The sequence below is a fragment of the Astatotilapia calliptera genome, chromosome 16 (genome assembly GCF_964374335.1).
Source record: "Astatotilapia calliptera chromosome 16, fAstCal68.1, whole genome shotgun sequence".
Classification (NCBI taxonomy): domain Eukaryota; kingdom Metazoa; phylum Chordata; class Actinopteri; order Cichliformes; family Cichlidae; genus Astatotilapia; species Astatotilapia calliptera.
This window is the reverse complement of record NC_137437.1, coordinates 8873488-8884010: the sequence shown is the minus strand read 5'-3', so window position 1 is coordinate 8884010 and position 10523 is coordinate 8873488. Positions and strand designations below refer to the sequence as shown.

General features: G+C 42.3%; 1 long non-coding RNA gene across 1 annotated transcript; it reads right to left on the bottom strand.

Annotated features, from left to right (window-relative positions):
• Nucleotides 1-6908: 6908 nt before the first annotated feature.
• LOC145421067 (uncharacterized) lies at nucleotides 6909-8620 on the bottom strand. The gene is made up of 3 exons (XR_013902338.1): nucleotides 8564-8620; nucleotides 8291-8479; nucleotides 6909-7527 (listed from the first exon to the last, which is right to left on the bottom strand). It is a non-coding gene; the product is annotated as an uncharacterized LOC145421067 (long non-coding RNA).
• Between the last annotated feature and the right edge of the window lie 1903 nt (nucleotides 8621-10523).

Here is a 10523-nt window from a genome sequence, read left to right as displayed (position 1 = left end):
ATGGATTAAGCATTATATCTAAGAAAAGTAAAGATAATCCTGGTGTTGTGTAGATGTCATAAAGCAAACTTGCATAGACGCTGTCTGTTCTCATCAGCGGGGGAACCTCAGGATCTTCCAGCACAGGAGGCGGTTCTTCTCTGGTAACTGCCATTACATTGCTGTCAGAATCTTGTTGTGTTCCAGCAGTAAGAAAAAACAAAACAGGTCAGAAAAAATAAGCCTTTAATAACTTCATATTAGTTTAAAAATGTACTTTCTACTTAAAGTCTGTTACAGGCTTACTGTTTGATTTGCAATGTTACGCCCTAGCTGGGCCTCCTGAAACTGCCCTTGTGTGGGCGTGGCGTTTTTCTCCACCTCCTCCTCTCTTGCTCCACCCCTCTGTCTCTCTCTTGCTCTTCTCTCTCCCCGGGACACAGCTGCTGCTCATTGGCCTCATTTACCACCTGGGCCCAGTCAGCAATCACCTCTCTGAGGTTATATAAGCTGGGGATGGGCTGGATGTGGCAGGGTGGCTGTCTCTAGTGTCTCCATGTTGAATGCTAGGTGTGTGAGTGCCCTGCCTACGGTGTGGAGTGGTAGGAGCAGGTGGGAGAGGTAGTGATGGCCAAATTAAGCTTTCTGAAGCACTGAAGCTTGTATTGAAAAACGGTTCATTACTCGAAGCTTTTCAACACAGTCCTCCCCGGTGACATCTGGTGGCGAAAATTATGAAGAGCAGCTTGAATCTGCAAAATAAAACGGACTGCTTAGTTGTCACTGCTCATTCCACAGGGTGGAGTTCTCTCTGATATTTTGCCACCGTTGCGTTGCTTTGAACATGTAATTGTTTTTTTTTTTCTCGATTGGGGGGCTGAAAAAAATGTAATGCTTATTTGCATTTTGATCAATAAACTTTCCCTATTTAAACATGCACTATGGTGTGGCCTTTCTTTGCTCATGACTCCTTGATGTTGGTAAATACAATAAGTGAGCAATATATATATAATATACATATGATAATGCACAGCACATGATGGAGTATGCTCCTGCTGTGAAGTCCTGCCTCCATTTACTTGTGCATTTAATCACTGGACAGCTGGTCAGGTTCATACAAACTATTAGATTAGGCCAATTGTCCTATACATATTTTTGACCTAGGGGTAGGATTGATTGTGAACTGGAAAGGGGAAATGCTTAGGGGGTTGAGTACGGCTGCATCGTCACTGATTTGTAGAATCATTTTGATTCGATACAGGATCCGATTCAATTTGATTGGAATCTGGAAAGTTTTGCCTCAGACAGTCAGAAATATTACAATTCTGATCATTTATCAGTATATATCCATAATTTCGTATCTATTAAAAGAAAGCTGACACTTGTGAGACTTAGAGATGTAAACAGAGATTTATGAAAGCTGCAGAAGCCAGCGGGGGAAAAAAAAAGAGGTAAACACAGGGCGGACCCGCCGACACATCAAAATCTGATTCTGATTCTGTTTGGTGTTTGACGACATTTTGAGGTTTAACCTGAGATGCTGGCGTTTCAGGCATAATAACGTTTAATTTACAAATCGACGCAGGATTTTAATGAATCAATATCACTTTATTCAGTTTAGTATGGATTGTAATCAGAAAAGTGATAATCAAAACCCACCCCTAATCATGAACTTGCAAAGTAAAAACATGATCTATGTAAGGTAGCCCTTTTGTTATTTTCATTTAAAAAGAGGATTAGTTTTACTGTGCACTGGCCGAGTCTGTTTCTTTTCTTAGAAATAGTTTCTCCTGCCCTAGAGAAAATCCTCTCGCATGGAACAGAAGAGGCTGTGGAGTGCCGGAACTGCTTCCTGCAGACTATCACCTGAAAACAATAAACAAAATGATTTTCTAAAATGTGTAGCAATGTAATTGAATCTAACGTATAGTGTCAAATACATTTTTTTTTTTTTTAGTCTTTATTAGCTTTAATTCACATGGAAGTGTTTTTAAAGTCATATGCTGTAATGATATTTACATTATGGTAACATGATTTTGGACGTTTCAAGTTTTTCACTTCGGCAGATAAAATAAATTGAGCAAAATCAACTCAAAATCCAGCGAATGATTCACTTTCCTATAAACCAGCGGTCACCAACCCCCGGGCCTCAGACCGGTACCGGTCCGTGAGTCGTTTGGTACCGGGCCGCGAGAGTTGAGGCTCAAGTGTGAAATGTATGGTTTTCAGGGTTTTTAACGGTTTTCAGCATTATTTTATCGTTTTTATCGTTAACTCTGTTTTCCTGGGTCTTTTCACGTGTGTTATGAATAAATCTTCTTTTTTTCGGTACCGGTACTAGTTTTATTTTGTTGTATTTATCCGCGACTCCTTAAAGGCCGTGAAAAAGGTCCGTGAAAATATTGTCGGGCATTACATCAAATGTGAATATTCAAATGTAAGTGATACTAAACATATCTAATGAAATGTATATTTTGACAAACAGATTTTAGTTTTGTTAAAAAACTTCTTGTAGTCACATATCTCCAATAACAGAATTGAAACTTTGGGATATTAAAACATATTCTTACTGTTGAGACATTTTTTTATTCTTGTCCCGTTTGGATCTATAGCCATCAGAATTGTTGTCTTAAGGCCAAGAAAGATGCCAAGCGGATTTATTTTACCAAGTGGATCATCGTGGCCTTGCCATATTGGTCCATTTGACTGACCTTGATTATAATTATGAACTTATTTTATTTTCAGTTGCTACAAACAGGACAGACATGACTGTGGGATAGGACAGGGGGAAAGAATGAAAGAAAGAGAGGGAGAGAAAGAAAGAAAACCAAAGGGGAAAAGAGACGGTGAGAAGGGGGGGAAGAGAGAAAAACACAAACAAACAAAAAAAAAAACAACTCCTGGGTCACCTGTATGGAGAAAAAAAAAACAGAGGGGAAAGCAAACAACAAAGAGCAACATAATAAGAAAAAAAAGCACCATCACAATAAACTAGCTAGCAGTGATATCAATAGTTACTAAATAATAAACGATATTGTGCAGCACGCAAGATAGACAGCGCACAGTGTGCTTTGAGGCAGCAGCCAAGAAAGCTGTAGTCCGCGTCTGTGAATACCCATGTGTACACCTGTGTGCATACCTGTGTGGATCAGCATGCTTGCATTCCAAAGGTTTCTCCATGTAATGATCTGCTAGGGAGTGTGGGGAGCCACAGCCCTGTCCTCTATGGTATCAAGCAGGTATGGAGGAGATCAAAACTCCAGACATCCAGAGGCCCCCAGAGCACAAGAGACCAAGGAAGACCCACAGAGGGGCAGCTGCGCCACTGTCCCAGTAAGAGCTAAGGAGAGTCCCAGATGAGGGCTCATTCAGAAGCCAGGGGGAGTTGCAGTGACGTGCCCGTGAGCTCCGCCGGCAGCCAGCTGTGCCTGAGTGACCGAGCCCCAGGCCGAGAGGCCGGGGGCACCCCACCTCCGAAGTGGCCCGAGCAAGCCCCAATAAGCGGCCGCCAAGGAGTGAGCCGGCGTGTACCCGGACGCCCACCCCCAGATACAAAGAACCACCAACGCACCGACACCTGAGGGAGTCCGCCACCGGCAGGGGAAGTGGTGGTGGGGGGAGATAGGCCTCCAAACCTTGGAGGGCCCGAGATGTCCCCAGAGAGGTGGCGTCTGATACCCAACCTGACATATAGACACAGACATACAGGCACACACAGACACAAACATCCATTCCCACCCTCATGCTCTCATATGCACTCACTCCACACTCAACCGACGTGGAGACAGACATAAAGAGACGCTGTATACACGATCACACTCCCCAAGCGTACTCTACGAACCGGGTCTAGGTACCCTTGCCCCTGGAGGGGGGAACTGCACCCAGACCCAGGTGGTGTTACCCTTTTCCCTGCGGTGGGGAGAGGCAGACCGCCCCGACTCCGCAGCAGCAGGGAGGCCCCACACTCCAGACCGCAGTCGGACGGCCAACTCCTCCTAGCCCCCCCGCTCCAGCAGGCCGCAGAGAACGGGGGTGAGAGAAGACTCCAAACCTCCCTCCACCCGCTCATTGTAGTGTTGATGCATGTGTGTTCTAAGGTGCAATTAAAACCCAGGAGGGCATGGAGCTACCTGCCAGAGAGCAGCAGGTAAGCGCATAGTCCCTCCTGCTAGCCCTCAATGTCTACGTGTATTTAAAATTGAGACATTTTTAGAATAAGCTGGAACCCTTTCATTGTGTTATGGACTTCAGGTCAACAAAAGCCATACCTGACTGAGTTGCAGAACTGGTTGCTGGCTCTGGCTGTGACGAGGTAGATGGGACAGGAGGGACAGGCATTATCTGGTCTTTTTCATTTTCAATGATGGTGGCACATTCTGCAGTCAGACGTCTCACTGCAGCTTGAGCATTGGTCTGACTGCAAAACCCCACAGCCTTGAATCTTGGATCAAGCAGGGTAGCAATGGTCATGACACTCATTGTTTCCAAGTAAGACGAACATTCACCCAGCATTCTTGTGAGGTTCATGCACAGCTGGCGGGCTTTGTCATCCAGAACTTTTTTTTTTTAGCAATTGCTAAAATTGCTAAATACCGCAGCATGCAGACAAGTGGAATGACTTTGGACCCAGATACTCTCTGCTCTCCAGAAAGTTCAGTAGTGGCTGTGTAAAAAGGAGAAAGCACCTCCAGGCACTCTTTAACTGAGAGGTACTCCTCAGCAGTGACAGGTGTGAGATCTGTTCTCATTGAGACAAGGGCAGCACTAACTGTCTCTCTCTCTCCTCATACAGACGCTGCAGCATAGTGTATGTGCTGTTCCACCTGGTGTCAACCTCCTGAAGGAGCTTTAGATGTGATCTGCCCATCTGCTGCTGCATTTGGCAGAGCTTCTCCTTTGCTGTTGCGCTAGATCGGAAATAGCTTACCATTTTACAAGCCTTACCTCTGATCTCCTCAAGCCCAGGCGTGTTGTCAATTGATTTTCTCACAATGAGGTTCAGAGTATGTGCAATGCACTTTGTGTGGCGCACTTTCAATATTTTAGATGAGGAAATCATGTTTGGTGCTGCATCAGTGACGAGGCATCTGACTTTATTTTGGATGCCCCACTCCTCCATCAAAACCTTTTTCACCTCAGCAATATTTTCGGCTGTATTTGCCTTGGAGAAATGTCCCACTCCTAGCAATACTGTGGACAGTGTATCTTGTTCATTGACAAAATGACATGTCACAGCCAAGTAGGCATCCATATGAATGGATGTCCACATGTCACTGGTGAGACTGACAGCTGTAGCCTTCTCCACTTCTCTCTTTGCTTTCTCCTTTTCCTCTTTGAACTTTTCCGCCACCATTTCCTTTAGAGCCTTTCTGGTGGGGATTGTGTAAGTTGGGTCCAAGACACCAACAAACTGTCTGAAACCAGCATCGTCAACAATGGAAAAGGGCTGCGAGTCCTTCACGATCATGTTCACCAAAGCAGCATCGACCACCTTAGTGGGCTTTGTGTTCATGATCCCTTCAATACACACAAACATTTGAATATGAGGATAAAAATAGGCTTAACATGTTGTATAAGTTGATTAGGCTTTAATGCCATTATTCGCAGGTAGTTCAATAGTCATTATGTGTTGTGGGATCAAGTAAATGGGTCTCCCATCTTACCAATAGCCTGCGGACATTTCATAGGAAGCGGAAGAACCACTAACCAGTACATCCTCTCACCCAAAAAGTGAAGTCAAACGCAATTAGTGACATTTTGTGCTAGTGATGGGAGACATGAATGAATGACTGATTGACAGTTGATGTCCATACCATAAATGCTTGGATTCACTGTCATTGTACTCGTAGATGGGACCGCATCATGCTTAGCACGGAAATGCCTCAGCATTGATGAGGTGTTGTTGTTGTAGGCCAGCTGCTAGTCACAGACCAAGCACTGAACCTAAATAGTACATAAAGTAATTCTAGTCTTATTTATACACACACACACACACACACACACACACACACACACACACACACACACACACACACACATACTCGCTTAAGTCCCGTTTGGGGTCGCATATCTTAACTCCCACCCTTTGGGGACACCACTTTCTGTATGGTTTAGAAGCAAGCTGGCAACTCAGTTTTACTCCTCCAAGACCACAGAAATAAAAAATCACTTGAGATTTTCATTTTAAGCAACATTTGTCCAGACAGTATTTTTACCTTCACATTGGGGACTGGGAATGTTTAATGTCCTCTTTGGGGTCTTCAGCGATACACAGATAAACAAACTATTTTATGCTACTTTTGGGGACCTTACTTCCATTTGGGGTCTTCAGCGACACACACATACACAAACTATTTTATGCTACTTTTGGGGACCTTACTTCCATTTGGGGTCTTCAGCAATACACACATACACAAGTTATTTTATGTCAGTTTTGGGGACCATACTTCCATTTGGGGTCTTCAGCAATACACACATACACAAGTTATTTTATGTCAGTTTTGGGGACCATACTTCCATTTGGGGTCTTCAGCAATACACACATACACAAGTTATTTTATGTCAGTTTTGGGGACCATACTTCCATTTGGGGTCTTCAGCAATACACACATACACAAATTATGTTATGCCACTTTTGGGGTCGTTACTTCCATTTGGGGTCTTCAGCAATACACACATAACTTCAGTTTTGGGGATATTACTTCATCAAAGTAAGTACAAGGTAATGTTATGATTTAACCATCTAGAAATGTTTTAGGATGCTGCTGCTGCTCAGTGTCACAATGTTAAAAGCCATCTTTTTCTACCCAACCTAACAATATTCATTGCAATTAGGTCTGCTAACTTGACAAAATCCAATGGATTTGCCAGAACTTCAAAGTCAGGTCATTACTTATTATGAAAGAAATCACAACTTATTGTGCCACAGAAACATTTAAATATTCTGCTTCTTTTATTTCTACCGTGTTGTTTTTAGCACTTTACATGCACTTCATGTATACACAGGAACTTGCAGCAACAAAGAAACAACAAAATATCTGCACAATTCATTAAGTGCTTCTACCTGCAAATGTAAAAAACTTTGATTCCAAATACATCTCATACAGTGCGAAGTGGACACAATGAAAACCATGTTAAGAAAAAAATGTCAACTTGAAAAGATTTGTTTTTTTCCTCTCAGAATGACAAAAGGTTTTAGGAAACAAACTTACACCTGCTTACTGAACCTGAAATTTTTGGAGTGCAACATCTTCAAAACATCTTCAGAACCATTTTACCAGAGAAACAGGAAATTTTAACTCACTGAAATCACAAACAGCCCTCAGTCCTTTGCACAAGCTTTTCTTTTTAAGGCAGTAATGCGATTTCTAACATAATTTTTTACCCCAGTCCAGTTTCTGTCTTTCAGTGCATAGGGTTCTGCATTGATGCATTGAGTGCAGTCCAGCTTCTGAGGCAACTTGCATGTGTTGATGAAACGCATCATGTGTTTTTCAACTGCACGTACCTCATGATCTTCCCACTTACATTTGGCGTTACTTCGGTTGCCTTTGAAGAAAAGAAAACAGACATCAATACACTGCTTAAAACTTTTTCAATATCAAATGTTTTCCTCCTCTACTCAATGAATAATGTCATGTATTTAATATATATATATTATTAGTGCTTATTTGCTGATTATATTCTTTTACGTATAAGAGATGGCCAGCGTTGAGTGTAAACTAGGTCGCAGGCTGATAGGAAACTGCATGCTTTTGCAAAGAATATGAGCTGCAGGCAGAAAGTGAAACTAAGTAGAGTGTTTGATCGAAACTTAAAAGTGTGCGTGACGTCTAGAGGAAGTATATAAATAACCAGACTGCCTGCTGCTGCTTCAGACTTGAGCTGATGTCTGTGTGCTCAGTCTCCATTTTCCGGAAAATGTAAAATTAAAGATCATTTTTTGAGTTAGACCACTTTGAGCCGTGTCTTTCTTCGCTGTTAAAAGAATACAAAGAAATGAATTTAATAATTGGTGCCATGACCTGGATTCTTTTGCGGCTGAGAGGTCTAATTTGGACCTTAAGGTACGATCTGATATGAGGCGGACAACAGACCGGTCTAAAAAGATTTAAAGGTAGGCACAAGCCTGTTCAAAGTAAAAGCAAAATTGTGCATATTGGATGAATTCTGAATTATTTGTTCGCCGAGTTGATGATCGTGACCGTCATTTATTTATCACCTTTTCACTTCATTAATTCACTGAACCATATTTATTTTTCTGTGCCAATGTATAAAGTTTATGTTTATGCCAAAACAAATTGGTCAGTACCCTTTTTCAAGGGAGGACTGAAAGAAGTCCTTGGAGATGAAGACGTCCCTGGAGATGAAGAAGTCCATGGCCCTCTGTCTCCATCCTGATCCGTTGTCTCATTCTCTGGTGTTTTTATTGCCTCCAGAGCCGATTGAAGAGGCTCACTCTCATCGCTTGAGTTATCTGAATTTTCCAGATCAACTTTTTCTAAAGGTTTCCAGAGCATTTAATAATTAAAAAAAAAATCAATTATTATATTTTAGAGCATCCTAATAAAATTTACACTCTTACCTTCGGGGTCAATTTCAATATCATCAAGTGTTTGGCCTTTATAATGTGAAACCGTTCCGTTCTCCAGTGCCAAAAGTAATTTGCTCATCTTAGCAAGCTGAAGTGTTCCTTGAGGCAAGCGGTAATACTGCCTGTGCACACGTATGTCATGACCCAGAAAGTCTGCTAGTTGATCTGCTTCATTTTCTTGAAGATTAAGCACCTGCGACATTGTTGCGATATGTTTTCGGAGCCTTGTTGATGTTAAGATTTCAGGGTGTTTTGCTCCACTCTCCTTTGCCAACATTTGGATACAGTCTCTTCCTCGATAGGCAGATAAAGCTCCTGGTCTAGCAAACATGTAAATGTTCTCTTTGGGGACGCCACAAGATTCACGAGTTTCCACAAGGAGCTCCATTGCAGAGACCATTGATGGTTTTAGGAGAATAGGAACTCCTCTCCCTCGTTTTCCACGGATTTCTACTCTGGTGAAGAAATCACACATTTTTTTCTCAAGTGAGGTCAGACAAGCAGCCATGTCCATATTGATTTCTGACTTTTTTCTGTCTTTAAAGGTGGACACCTCCATTCTTGATACCTCTCCTTCTCTTCTTCTGTTAAAAATGATCACTTGAGCTAGTGTCACTTTGGCAAGCATTGCATAGCTGTATGGAGTTGGAGTCAACCTCAGCATTCTTTCAGCACTGCTTTTAACAGTCTCCATATGGCGATCCAAGCATTTGACATCAGCTGTTAAAGGTAAAATCTGTGGTGCATTCCACTTAGACTCCTTCATGGTTGTTGTTGCACCTCTGGTGATCAGTCCCTTCCATCTAAAATTTTTGATAGCCTTAAATTCTCTGGCAAATTGCACAAGGCTTGAGTCTCCGTCTTCTGAGGACAAATTGTCAGTCTCTACAAGCTCACAGATAATTCCCAGATTGTTGCCAATTTTTAGAGCTAAGGTAGGTTTCTGGAACGTATTTCTTTCAGGATCGTACCCAGCCACCTCTTTCACTGCAGATATCAAATGGTTGAAGTTTGCAGGATAAATCAGTTCCTCTGCCTTTTGAATGGGGGTATTCTTCTGAGCTATAAGCAGCAGTCGCCCAAGTTCCCTAAGCCTTTGCCTTATGTAGTCATGTCTGTTCTTTCTTGAACCATTTAGATCATAAAGGTGCTGTCCAAACTGAAGAAGAAGTTGGTCATTTTGGATTAATTGAGTTACCTCGTCATATTTCATGCAGGAAATCACAGTTTTCAAGCCCTCTCCAATGTCACGAACAACAGCAGTTTTCAGTGCACATTTGGATCGAACCCGCTGCTTCCCACTCTGGGAGTCTTCTTCACTTTCTTTCTTTGCTGGGCATATTCTCATGTGCTTCCACAGTGTTTTCTTAGAATAGAGTCCCTGGCAGTGATAACAATGAATGTAATCAATGCCCTCTGTGGATTTCTTTGGTCTATAGCAGGCCTGTAGCTCACCAGCCCCCCTCTTCACAACACTGGCATTATGGGCAAAATTTCCGCGTCTTCTAAGGATGTTCAACCTATTGTGCCTCTCTCTTGAATTTTTGGGATATTGAAATGCACGAGCAACCTCTTCCTTATTTTTATGTACAGTCTCCAGGTGTCGTGCAATTTTTGATGTAGGCTGGAGACAAAACAAACAATAGTTTCTCTTATCATATACACGGCGACTTCCAGACTTTGAAGGTGGTAACACTTTGATCGAGTCCAAAATCTGTTGAGTTCTGCTTTTCTTCGGTGTACTTTCATTACTATTTGTTGCACTGTGGGACGAGAGCTTTCTCTTTCTTGGAGTTTTTGAGATCCTCTTCTTAAAAGTTGTGGCACCATTGCCTTTATTTAAAATTTCTGAATAATTATCAAGTTTTTGTGGAGATAAATCGGGGTATTGCAGAGAAGGCAGAGACTTCTGTGCAGTTGGATAAAGAGGTTCATCTTCATCTAGCTGAGA